Source organism: Epinephelus lanceolatus, chromosome 18 (assembly GCF_041903045.1).
Source record: "Epinephelus lanceolatus isolate andai-2023 chromosome 18, ASM4190304v1, whole genome shotgun sequence".
Taxonomy (NCBI): Eukaryota; Metazoa; Chordata; class Actinopteri; order Perciformes; family Serranidae; genus Epinephelus; species Epinephelus lanceolatus.
The window spans coordinates 15295126-15307661 of NC_135751.1; positions in this window are offsets into that span (position 1 = coordinate 15295126).

Sequence of the window (12536 nt, forward strand, 5' to 3'; positions counted from 1 at the left end):
GAGATATTTCAGTCTGCAACAAAGACCAACATCTCAAGAGCCACTACATCAGCTTGACTGAAAATACCTTAAAGAACCAGGTCACCAGGAATTTACTTTTGAAGTACAACTTGAATGCTTGTAAAAAAGGCCTAGCCTAAAATATATTCCATTGTTGTGCAACCAAGGAAATTCCCCTCATATTTTACAGATCATATCATATTTACTTTCTGTTAATTAATACTTTTAACAATGGACAATGATCCAACATCCAAATAACATAAGACAAATCAAATACCACCTATCTAGAATATTTCGATTCAAATATCAATCACAGTATAGTGTGTATTAGGGCATTAACAGAAAAGTCGATTTGTTGACGTGTCAACGTCAGTGGCACAAGTCGACACCCCTGGGAGGAGTTGACGAGTTGTGTGTTTTTTCCCTCTCTCTCTCTGTGTGTGCTTGTGTACGGAATGCACTCCCTGCCTCTGATTGTCTTACGCTGATACTTTATCCTTGACTTTACCAATAGTCATAGTCACTTCATAAAAAGGGTGGTAACGTTACTTGGCGTGTAGAGGGGAAATTAACACAAGACCACAACAAGACAAGAGATATGGCTGCAGAGAACGTAGAAGGTGATAGGCCTGAGAAAACGCCTGAGAGTGACAGACAGTCAGTTTTTGCTGACAGTAATGCTGCACTAAACTCGACTGTAGTCAGGCCTGAATCATTCTGCACTTTACTGCACATTGTTGATGTTACAGAGATCTTTAATACAAGTTGCTCATTGTTGGACAGCTGTGTCTGTGTTGTTCCTCCGCCATGTCAATGTGATGACGTCATCAAATGACTTGTCGACTCAACTTAGACTGTATTGACAGATAAGTCAACCTGAAAAAAATCAAAGTCGTTAATGCCCTAGTGTGTACTTACACTGCAGACACACTTTTACCTCACATTTAATTTTATGTGAGTCATCTCAGTCTTATCCAAAATTCCCAGAACAATTACTGTAACAGTCATCTCCTTATTTTGAGTTAACATAATTCTGATTACATTTTCTTCTGCAGGATCCGTCAGTGTCAGCCTTTAACCATGACCAGGTCATCTTGACTTTAAAATGAATTAGAGCTACGTGAAGTTAAAATCCAACTGAATGAGTCATGTGATTAATGTTTGATATAATACTTACTTTGAGAGGCAGTGGTGTATTTATTTTACGGACAATCTGATGGACTTCTGTTCTACAAGAATGAGAAAATAAGAGAGCAATCTACTTCAGAAAGAAAACGTTGACCCTCCACAATGTTGTCCCGTTTCTTCATGTTGTTATCATGGACTTCTAAATGGGCTCGACCATTTCAGGGTTAATGGGCTTTGTTAGGAAATTCAAGGACAGCTCCTTAGTAACAATTCTGTCATATTTTCAGTGGTTATGTAACCTATGAGACAATCTTATGAAGTAAACATGTAATTGCTGACAGACCCTTGTTATTTGTTCCACTTGAGTTGGGTGCTTAAATATTCAGTTTATCCAATTCACAAACTTTTTGTCCCTGACTCAAACTCTGTGGCATCTAACCAACTACAGACTGTAGTTTTGATTTTATTTGCTGACATTGTGAGACCTCCAGTTTGTGGCATGTAAAGTAAAGTAGTTAGGTCACCTTATAAGGTCTACAAATGTAAAATAATTATAGAAATAAAATGGAAGATGTGACACTGATTTTTGTTTCAAGTTATGTATTTGGGTAAAAAGCCACACCAACTTTTAGGTTTCTCAGAATTATGTATGTTCAACATAATGCTGGTCGCCAGTAAAAAAGCGGTCACAAAAAAATGGCTAAATCAAAGAGCACCCACACTAGTAGACTGGTTCAATGTGATGCATGAAATTTACGTCATAGAAAAACTAACATTTGCTCTAAGACTCAAGATGGATCAATTTGAAAAATGCTGGAAAGGATGGATTGATTTCATTAGCCCACATAGATCAGACTTCAGGTTATAATGGAACATCATTTGTAATATAACCCCCATGTTTTTTCTATGCTACACGCCCCCCTTTTATTTATTTATTTTACTTTACCTCTATTTGTAATTCTTTTACTTTCTTTTTCGGTTTGTCCAAGTAGTATAACACCCTGTATATGTTGACTTTAAACATAATAAAAAGATAATTTAAAAAAAAAAGAAAGAAAATGGACATAAAGGACATTCCCCTTCAAATCAATGCAGCAGGATGGTAAGAGCGGCAGCCATATTAATGTGTACCATTGGCACATGGGAAAAGTTTGCCTTGTAGGCTTTTTCAAGGAAGACTTTTCTGACAGAAATGTTTTCATTTAAGGGTGCCCAGTAGTTCACTAGTTACAGCAGGCGTCCCATTGTGGCATTGTCCTTACCACAGCTGCCGCGGGTTCGATTCCAGCCTGCAGCCATTTGCTGCATCTCATTCCCTCCCTCTTTCCTTCTCTTTTGTTTAATCTATCCTGTCAAATAAAGGCATAAAAATAATAATTTAAATTAAATTAAATTATTAAAAAAAGAAATCTATTTATTTTAACCCAAACCACAACTTTATTTCTAACTTTAACCAAGAGAGCCCTTTCTGGTAGAAAGCCCTCAAGGAAAATTTTCTCCAACTGTGTACTATCGTCATTGTAAGTGTGCTAACTTCCGTATAAACCACTGCATAAAAGAAATCGACTCGCAGCAAGTGACAAACTCCCTGGGGTGAGGTTTTGCAGTAATGACCAAATGAGCAGTGGAGTGGTTGGAGTAAATATTACTGTATTTCCCTGCTTCTTTTGTCGCCATTAATTGCATTTTTGTTGGAAATATTATGTAACGTTATTGTAGTTTCCTCCAAAGAAGAGTGAGAGCTGCTGCTAAGCGGACAGCTGAGAGGCAGAGAAGGAATCAGCAGGCTCACCACTGTGCGGATCAGGATATTTTCACATCTCACTCGGTCAGTTAAGGGTTTAACCAGAGTTGGTGATTGTTGGAACAGTGGAAAGACTAACATTAACTAAGACAGTTTGAGAAGTGTTCTTTTTTTTTTGTCAAGTTTGAATGAAGTGTGTTTTTACAAAAAGTTAATGAGGCAATATAGCATAAAGAGAGAAACTTGGATTGGTTACAGTTGTATTTTTCTGTTTAATAAGGAAAATAGTTGTTAGATTTGGCCAAAAAAGAGTTCTCAAACGAGCGTGTGACACACTTTACAGTGGAACTAGTCAAATGTTGAGGGATGAGGAAGTACACTATTATCTGTATCTATATCTGTTCAACAAAATTATTTTTATCTGTTCTATCTGCTCTAAATAGGCTGAGTTTATGCCAGACATGGGCGTGGTTTTAATTGAAAGTGGGTTGGGGCTAATCAGTTGTTATTTTAGGCCTGAATGTTATATGGATGAATGCAATATTTATTACCTATGAGGAAGTATTTACTGAACAGCCTCAGAATTGAGCTTCAGATCCTTTTTCTTCACAAGAGTAATAGATTAAACACAGCTACCAAAATGAGGATTTTCCATTATCACGAGTACGGATAATGACACATTTTACTCATATGATACACGTACTTGTGAAAAGTACATTATCTGTACCGGATACTTATTTCATCTGAGTATTCAGCTGAAACCTACAAATGACCATGGTTCAGTTCAATGTCCTCTCTAATTATTTTATTTCTATGAACATAACCAAATGATGCACAAGGGAGCAAATTAAAATAGTTACAACAGTAAAAAAATACAGTTGATGACACAGTTTTTAAAAATATGTACATTTTAGGAGATATTAGATGAGATTTCATATCCACTTTGTTGTCTTGAATAGAATAGAATAGAATTGACTTTATTGTCATTGCACAAGGAGTACAACAAAATTTGCTGTGCCATGCCTAAAATATAAGAAATAGAAAGTGTAATAATGCTTAATACAGTAATAAATACACAACACATACATGTACACAATCATCCCAAATCAATAAATATATTAAAAATAATAATAGTAATAATATTAAAAGTATTATTGCACCAGTTGACCCATTATTGCATGTTTGATTCTCAATATATTCCACGACACAATGGTGGGGCAGTGTTTGATCCGTTCAGTTCATTGATGGCTCTTGGATAAAAGCTGTCCTTCAGTCTAGAGGTCCGAGCTTTGAGTGCTCTGTAGAGCCTCCAGATGTTCTCCAGAGAGGGCAGTGTGAGTTTCACTGTTATTTGAACTCAGTCCCACCATTGTTGTATCGTCTGCAAATTTGATTATTGTGTTTGTGGGGTATGTAGGAGTGCAGTCAAATGTATACAGTGAATACAGCATGGGACTCAGAACACAACCCTGTGGTGCCCCAGTACTGAGGGTCAGACTGGGACAGAGAAGTGTGCCAAGTCTGACTGTCTGTGGGCGTTTGGAGAGGAAGTCTTTGATCCACGTACACAAAGTGCTATTGAGACCCAAGCCAAGCAGTTTGATGACCAGCCTGCTGGGGACAGGCTTGATTTCATATGTTTTAGGACCAGTTTCTTAAAACATTTCATGATAATGGGGCTAAGTGCTACTGGTCTTTAGTCATTTAAACAGCTGATGTTATTCTGCTTGGGCACTGGTATGATGGTGGCTGACTTGAGGCATGTGGGTAGAGTGGCCTGTGACAGTGACAGATTAAAAATGTCTGATAATACTTCTGCGAGCTGGTGGGCGTAGTCTCTTATCACTCTCCCTGGAATTCCATCTGGCCCCCCAGCCTTCTTGACATTCACAGAGCTGAAGATCCTCCTCACCTCGTGTGTCTGTAGGGTCACACCATCCACTCCATCACTCCCTTTATCAACCATTTAGCAGTCTGTTAAGTCTATTCCAAGGCCATGGATAACATGGGTGGTTCTAGAAAGGACCAAACATGACACAAAATCCCAGTGGAATACCACCTAGACGGTGATTTGGTTTCCTGAGTTTTCCAGTGGTTATAGGAGATGAATCAATAGACACTTAGAGGAGCTCCGTAGAATGTTCAGATGGATCCACTGTATGATTCAGAGACTGACTTCACACTGCAACTCTTTTCCAATGAAAGTAGCTAAACGTCTCCAGATGACTTCATACACTTATTTGCATATAGGTGATGTCATCAGAATTAATGGAATCATTAAAACTTTGCACAATTAGATTCAATAGAAAAATCATCAAAAAAACATTTGAATGGCATGAGAGCCATGGTACCTATACTATAGTCCACCACCTTCTTTTGCTAACAATCAAGAGAGCGAGAGCATCAATAGCCTCTTTTACACTGCCAGAATTTTGGTGAATGTTGGGCCGTTTTGCCGGCAAGCTGTGAGCGTTTAGACACACAGAGCCGGATTGGCATGTTGATCTGAGGTGCCCAATTTTCCGCCTTGTAGGGGTAAACATATTGGCGGAACCTTTTTGGTTTAAAAAGAACGAGGCGCCCTTCCGCCATGGGAGGGGCTGTTGATGACTTGTTGAAGGAGCTGTTGATGACGCTGTACGTGCTGCCCACTGGTGGTGGATAAACAGGAAACAGCTGATAGCAGGAATTAGCGAGCAGCTAGTAGCAAGAGGAATCGCCGAGGGACTGACCAGCCGCGGCTTCCCTCCCACGTCAGTGTTTACATCACACGCTGAGCTACACGTTTTGTTACTTGCTCATGGCCCCCATTGCCCTGAAAAAGGCACATTCTGTATAAACAAAAGTAGGCAGGCGGCCTTTTGCTGCAATCCCCGATTTTGTTTTTATACGGCCAATGCTGAAAGAAGACTGATTGGGCTTTTCTGCAAATTTGCACAATTCCTGTTTAAAAAGGGCTAATGTAACAATAAAAACTCACTACAACTGAACTCTCAGTGAGAGTGACGTCTCCTCTCTCCTCTCCTCCTGTCTGTCCCCCACCTACAGCAGGGCACAAGAGGAGAGAGGAGGAACCCCATCCTGCAGTTACTCTGAGTAGCATACATGGGAACTACAATATAATATATTTCTCTCCTTTACCTGATGGTCTGAGAAAGTCACTTAGTTTGCTGCTAGCTGCTTTCTAGATATAAAGTCACTAAGAGGGTCTGAAAAGTCTATCTAGAAATCTAGCTAAAAATCCTACAAGTTGGCAACACTGGTGCAAAGCAGTGGCGATAACCTTGTCAGTGAGACACACACACACAGAGACTCACATGCACTAACATGCATGCGCAGCCACCGGGTATCACATCAAAGGATAAAGAGCTCAGATTACAACACACACAAAGGAAGTGTGACTTCATTCACTGATCAGGATACTGTTAGACCTCTGTGTCTTTGAATTGCAAATACTTGTGTTCTGCTATATTAATGCTCTAAATATAGGGAACCTATAATACAGGCTGCTCTACTGAAAGTACTGTTATAATTCAGACACAACAAGGAAAAAGAATGAAAAAAGATAGCTTTTAGGTACATTCAGTAGGTATTAGGTATGTTTTATTTTTGCATTATATTGTATATAATGATATATTATGAAGTATTAGATATTGCACCAGTATTCACATAATGTTTATTTGCTTTGAGGCTAATATGTTATAGTTCTGTTGCTATGTTAGACTCTAAAGCCTGTACTTGTGCATCACAAACAGTGAGGTAAGTAGAAAAAGATACTGATTTGTTTCTAATAAAACTTCCACTTGCATTCATAGTGTAGCTACAGGCAGCTGTACAGAAGACGCATGTAAAGCATTAATAATAAAACTATAAAGTTAATCAGTAAATATCGTTACTAGAGCTCTGTCACAAGCTCTCCAAACTGGTGCCAGCTTTCAATGACTAAGGAATAGCTGTGGTCAAAGATCCTGTACCAATGCCTGAATCTGGAGTGGCAGGGCCTTATCATACCTGAGTTAATACCTGCTTTCCACATGTCAGGTCATCTTAGGAGCAACTCCTGCTTCAAGGCCAGAACTATAACGCATTCTGATTACAGTCATAATACACTGATACACAGGTCATTTATGGCCTGTCTTGGCACCTTTGTTTGTGTTTTATGTGCAGCCTACTGTTCTCCCCCCTCCTTGTAGACGGCACTAAACAGGCAGCGGCTACTTGGCAAGGAAGAATCCTTCTTTGGAAAAATGGATGTATGAACGTCTCTGTTTTATGACACTGTTTTATTACACAATTGTTTCTTTCATTTGCTTAATTGTGGATGACACAACTGGGTATTGCAAACATTGAACAAAAGCAAACAAATGAGATGAACAGTAAAGACGTCAACTGATCAAACAAAGCCAGATATTCTGTGGCTTTATGAATTTTGCAATAACACAGCTGAGGGCCCAGTGGACATCTCTGAACTGAGTCGGCCAACATCAAATAATTCTGATTGACTATCAAGGAAACATTTTCCTCTGGTTGTCAGGAAACTATTTTGTTTACTCTCTTCTAAAGCTGGGACAATGCTGTTTCACCAAGTGGATTAGTGAGTGTTGAGTGTTTGGGAAATACTGCGCACACACTGTACGTAAGTTAAAACTGACAATGACATAAGGAACTGTTACTTCCTTACAAAAAACACCTAATATCATCATCATCATGTTATTGGTGGATCACTTTGCAGCTCTATTTGAACCTGAAAAATCTCACATTAACTCTTTATAGCAGCATATCTAAAGATATATTTTGATATACTATCTATATCTATATGTGCAGTGTTTCACAGTGCACAATGCAGCAAATACTACTATTAACTAAACTAATCACATGGGTTTAAGTGCTTTAAAACTTAGTGTTTTTCCTCTGAAGCCTGTATGATTGAAACTGTGTAGTTGTTTAACTCAGGAGTGTCCTTTAACTGAACATAACATTAATGGTTAATTTTTTCTCTGCAACCTTTCAACTAGTCAATATATTAATCTGAAACATTTTCCAGGCAAATTCACTCACTATCTTCACATTCTCTGACGTTGCCATAGCACAGCTTTTATGGCTCTGCTCTAGGACACTCCTTCAAAACAGACATAACAAACGTCCAGCGGTGTATAAACACACGCACCTTGCCGACCTCACTCTTATCTCTTGCAAATACTCGGGGACATTGCAACATTTTTCAATAGCTTGTGTTGATTTTCAGCCTGGCAACCATCAAGATTAATTTCAGAGGCCTAAAGGTGTTGACACTAGTGTGTCTTATTTTAGGAATGGGGCAAAAGGTTCGCCATTGTTGACACTGTGCAATTTTTTTTTAGATGAGCTTTTATTTTCTATTGTTGGTGGATTATTTAAAGCTGTTAGATTTAATGAAATGACACCTTCTGGGGACAAAAAGAACAGGACACACTTTATAACATTAGTTAAAGACAACCTAATGTTGTAAATCGACCATTTATCCCATTATATTAATGATATACAAAGGAACAAGACAAAGCATGTTAACAACTCTACAGGCTTCTAGCTAAATGCTAACATTAGAATGCTAACATGTTGATGTTGAGCATGTTTATGTTCACCATCTTATTTCAGTGTGTTAGCATGCTAACATTTGCTGATTAGCAAAAAAACACAAAGTACATGGGAATGTCTGTAGTTTTGCACAATCAACATTCATTCATTCATTTTCCATAACCGCCTATCCTGTTAGGGGTCGCGGGTGGGCTGGAGCCTATCCCAGCTGACTTTGGGCAAGAGGCAGGGTACACACTGGACAGGTCGCCAGACTATCACAGGGCTGATACACAGAAACAGACAACCATTCACACTCACATTCACACCTATGGACAATTTAGAGTCACCAATTAACCTTCATGTCTTTGGACTGTGGGAGGAAGCCGGACTACCCAGAGAAAACCCACACTGACATGGGGAGAACATGCAAACTCTGCACAAGGGCTCCCCTACCTTGGGTTAGAACCAGGGACCCTCTTGCTGTGAGGTGACAATGCTAACCACTGCACCACCGTGCCACCAATCAAAGTATTGGACAAATTAAAATTTTGACCTGATGATGGCGCTAAGTGGAAAGTCAAGGGTTTACCAAAGTTGTTAGAATTAATATTCAGTGCGTAGGACATAGTGGCATCCAGGGGTCAGGTTGCAGAACTGAAACTTCTCCTATGTGCCAAGCATGTAGGGAAACGACGGTGGCTGACCTAGAAACGCGAAAAAGGCAAATGGCCCTACCTAGAGTCAGTGTTTGGTTTGTCTGCTCTGGGCTACTGTAGAACAACATGGCGGACTCCGAAGAAGAGGACCTGCTCTTTATTGAGATATAAACAGCTTATTCTAACAAAAACACGATTTGTATTTTCAGGTGATTATACACTGATGAAAACACACATCCTACACACTGGACCTTTAAAGGGAACATGAAAGTCAGAACCATAAGGATCTTTCCACAATTTCATGGTGAGCCATCACATATTCAGTCTGACTGACCAACAGACAGATATTGCCATCCCTAAAGACAACAATAGCAATAAAATGACTTGTTTGCATTCTTTATTTTAATTCATTTTACCTATGACTCATGCTACAGCACTATTAAAAGTCACTCCTCTTTTTTTATTGCTGATGTTCCCCATTTACTATCTCTCTGTGTACACAACCCAATATGTAGCCTCTTCCCAGCTTTGAAGATAAGAGCATCATCCACGTCACTTTTACATCCACAGTGTCAACAGACGTGCATCCTCTGGAAGATGACAGAGACAAGAGACACTCAGGGCCAGGAAGCTAACTAACTAACAGTTTGGATGGCCTCCCACAGAGTTAACTCAGAATCTGCTGTGGAGCGTGCAGCCAAACACTCCTCTTTGACATTCAGCTCGGGGAATAAAGAGTTCTGTTTTACTGCCTCCATCTAAGCAACACAACTCCTTGGTTACTTAATAAAATCGCGTCATACCTTCACTATTCTTGATTTAGCTTTTTTCCACTCAACAATGAAAACAATGCGCTTATCATTACTGACTCATGATGATGCACAGAAAGTTCTAACTTTAGAAATAAACCAACAGAACTTTGACCACATCGTCATCATCATCATCATCATCATCATCAGCGTCACAACCAAACATGTAAAAGGCAGTTACTTGTTAACTGGAAAAAATGGGATTGGCACTGGACCACTCAGAGTTTGGGTGTGTACAGAAAGTACATACCGTGTGGAGAGATTTGCTTATTCATGTTGGTAAGCAAAACACACCTGAAATGTTTGTTTCATTCTGTGGTGACTGGAAGACAATAAACTTCTCTTTTCAGTTTGAGGAAGTAGTTTAATTCCCCACACATATTATGTAAAGGAAAAAGAGAGAATATTAAACAATTTGTGTGACAAAGATAGAGGTTACATTTGTTTGGACGTGCAGTGGTGGCAGCGCTCATGAAGGCCTCTCTGGCTGGGTGTTCTGGGGCTTGCTTGCGTATATTTCTTTTAAGCTAAGTTTAATATGCTCTGTAGTCTTTGAAATATCTACATTTGTCTTGGATGTCTGCTTTTGTGTTACTTTCCTTCTCCTTTTTAGTTGTTCTCTCTTGATTTCCGAGCTCATAAGCAGTAATAGAGTGGGAATAATTCACTGAGACTCACAACAAATGAATAATATATGCATTCACTTTATTTCCCAATGGTTTGGTTACATAATTCTTGTTTATGTAACTACTAACATTTAGTGCATTCAGCTTTAAAGAAATACTTGAAGGAAAAATATGAAGGGTCAAGTACTGTATGTGCTTTTAAAAACCTCAGATTGGGGGGAATGCTGAACAGGAACAGAGAGAGACTACATTAAAGTTGACGTCTTTGTATTTGCAGTGCATCCTGAAACACCAGCTCACACATCAGCGTTTTACAAGGTGTGACAGACTTTAAAGGTGTGAATGTAAACCCTGCAGTCCATTAAGTGCTCCTCTTAAAAAAGAAGGATTTGCTACATTTCTTTTAATCCCAGGATTAGCTGTTGAATGAGCCGAGTGAGTGGTGAAACAATCTGCAAAGTGGCCCTGCATTATAAACTGGAAATTTATTTCACATTCAAGCCCGAATCAAGTTAAGTGCATGTTTTCTTGATCAAAATCAAAAACAAACGATCGATAAAATGTCAAGATGAAGCCAAACAACGGCTCAAAGGGAAGTCATAATCACTAGATAAGCACCAAAGCATATTTGAACTGCATCAGGTGTTGTTTTAATAACTGCGGCCTACAGTTTCTGACTTGTGGAAGAACACCATCGCCACCCAGTGGTGGAAATAAATATAGATGCATTGAGCTTTAGTGAGCCTCTTATGTGCTAATATGCAGGGTGGCAATGAATGGCAAATCACATGCAGTCTTTAACAGCATCCCATCAACACCTCTGATAACGGTTACACTTACAATCTACTATCGCTAACATCCTCTGGTCCAATCTGGTGTCACATTTTCAAAACTCTTAACACAGTTAGCACAACCACACCATTAACACAAATTTCACAGAACATGCAGTCAATGAACACATTTCTAAAGTGCTTTGATTTTTTTTTACATACAAGCTTGAGAAATAGGTGGTTTAAGTTGTGTAAAATCGACCAGCTACAGCTGATTGCAACGTCAGTCGGAGACGTAGTGTTTCTTTTGGAGTGATTTTGTTCAAAGTGGATACAGAACAACACAGAGGAGCAGAGAGAGAAATAATGTCTGAATGAGAACGAGGAAGAGGCAGAGGAGTAGCTGCACATTTGGAACCTGAGGCTGTGTATGCTGGAGTTTTTGTTGATCACTAGCAGCAATTTCATGCTGCTTATAAAGCTTTTTACTGCAGCAGTGTTATCGCTCTTATCACGACATAAGACAATAAAAAAAAAAACAACATAGGACAGGTAGCTTTATGATACTGTCTACTGACTCAGTGGTAGGTCGTCTTCGCTGGTGCTTTGTTGTAATTTCTTCTCTACAACAAAGTGATCCATTGTCCCAGTCATGGCTTGTTCCTTTAAAATGTTACCATCCCTCACACTGGCTGCCAGTCGGGGCTTTTGATCTGTCACACACTTATAATTCCCTTGCGCAAACAGCGACAAATAGGTTCTCCATGAAGGTTTTTTAAATCAAATTCAATTCATTTTTAGCTAGAATTGGTCTCTTTGTTAGGAAACAGGTGCACACAACATATTGATAGTCAATTAAAAATGCATTCATAGCTTTCTGTATTGGCCCAGGTGAATATTGCTCTAGTAATGTGTGGTTATCATAAAATCTCTCGGCACACCATTAGAGAACCACTGCTGTAGGCTACATTCTAAAGATAAAGATGACTCCTTCACTTTTAGATACTATGTTACCAAAAATGCACACACTAGACACTCAACCAAACAAATATAGAGTGGTTTGCAGTAACAGGAAACTGAGTAATAAAACAACGGACGTCATATTGTCCTCTGTATGCAGGTAGAACTGAAGCATTTAAAGTTGTCGGTGAAGATTCTCAGTCATCCGGGTCATGGTAATCGTAAGTGCTATATCGAAGGTAACTGGACTTGCTTGCCTTTCTTGAAGACGTTCCACCTCTCGTGTT